Source organism: Anoplopoma fimbria, unplaced genomic scaffold (assembly GCF_027596085.1).
Source record: "Anoplopoma fimbria isolate UVic2021 breed Golden Eagle Sablefish unplaced genomic scaffold, Afim_UVic_2022 Un_contig_10443_pilon_pilon, whole genome shotgun sequence".
NCBI lineage: Eukaryota > Metazoa > Chordata > Actinopteri > Perciformes > Anoplopomatidae > Anoplopoma > Anoplopoma fimbria.
The window spans coordinates 1-1,272 of NW_026549587.1; the positions used below are offsets into that span (position 1 = coordinate 1).

Consider the following 1,272-nt stretch of genomic DNA (forward strand, 5'->3'; position numbering starts at 1 on the left):
TGTAAAGAGGAGGAAAAGCTTACAGCACCTGGTATTCCCAGGCGGTCTCCCATCCAAGTACTGACCAGGCCCGACCCTGCTTAGCTTCCGAGATCAGACGAGATCGGGCGTGTTCAGGGTGGTATGGCCGTAAGCAAATATTGTGCCTACCAAAGGTCCTTTTAAAGATACTATATCACCACGCTTTGCTCTGTCGTCTATACAGGGAGCGCCTGCAGATTTCCAGACACACTCACAGCTTTTAAATGTCAAATCAGAATGTACAAAGTGGCTATAAGGATCACAAATGTAGTGCAGTAAAAATATTAATATTTACTGTTGAAATGTAGAATACGTTAGCATAAAATTGAAAAGAAAATGATCGATGAGCTTAGGAATGATGAAAGCCATCATTTAACTGGATTTGTGTCATTTCTATACCGGCAAGTCATGATCTAGCTATATCCTTCCCACCCTGTCGGTGTCCACTGAAAAAGCAGCAGCGCCCTCTGCTTTTTGTAAAGAGGAGTGAAAAAGCTTACAGCACCTGGTATTCCCAGGCGGTCTCCCATCCAAGTACTGACCAGGCCCGACCCTGCTTAGCTTCCGAGATCAGACGAGATCGGGCGTGTTCAGGGTGGTATGGCCGTAAGCAAATATTGTGCCTACCAAAGGGCCTTTTAAAGATACTATATCACCACGCTTTGCTCTGTCGTCTATACAGGGAGCGCCTGCAGATTTCCAGACACACTCACAGCTTTTAAATGTCAAATCAGAATGTACAAAGTGGCTATAAGGATCACAAATGTAGTGCAGTAAAAATATTAATATTTACTGTTGAAATGTAGAATACGTTAGCATAAAATTGAAAAGAAAATGATCGATGAGCTTAGGAATGATGAAAGCCATCATTTAACTGGATTTGTGTCATTTCTATACCGGCAAGTCATGATCTAGCTATATCCTTCCCACCCTGTCGGTGTCCACTGAAAAGCAGCAGCGCCCTCTGCTTTTTGTAAAGAGGAGGAAAAAGCTTACAGCACCTGGTATTCCCAGGCGGTCTCCCATCCAAGTACTGACCAGGCCCGACCCTGCTTAGCTTCCGAGATCAGACGAGATCGGGCGTGTTCAGGGTGGTATGGCCGTAAGCAAATATTGTGCCTACCAAAGGTCCTTTAAAGATACTATATCACCAATATTAATATTTACTGTTGAAATGTAGAATACGTTAGCATAAAATTGAAAAGAAAATGATCGATGAGCTTAGGAATGATGAAAGCCATCATTTAACTG

The 1,272-nt window shown here is 43.2% G+C and overlaps 3 non-coding genes across 3 annotated transcripts; all 3 read right to left on the reverse strand.

Annotated features, from left to right (window-relative positions):
• Positions 1–16: 16 nt before the first annotated feature.
• LOC129114839 (5S ribosomal RNA) lies at positions 17–135 on the reverse strand. Its single transcript, XR_008532715.1, has one exon. It is a non-coding gene; the product is annotated as a 5S ribosomal RNA (ribosomal RNA).
• Positions 136–514: 379 nt separating this feature from the next.
• Positions 515–633, reverse strand: LOC129114840 (5S ribosomal RNA). Its single transcript, XR_008532716.1, has one exon. It is a non-coding gene; the product is annotated as a 5S ribosomal RNA (ribosomal RNA).
• A 377-nt stretch (positions 634–1,010) lies between these two features.
• LOC129114841 (5S ribosomal RNA) lies at positions 1,011–1,129 on the reverse strand. Its single transcript, XR_008532717.1, has one exon. It is a non-coding gene; the product is annotated as a 5S ribosomal RNA (ribosomal RNA).
• Positions 1,130–1,272: the final 143 nt, after the last annotated feature.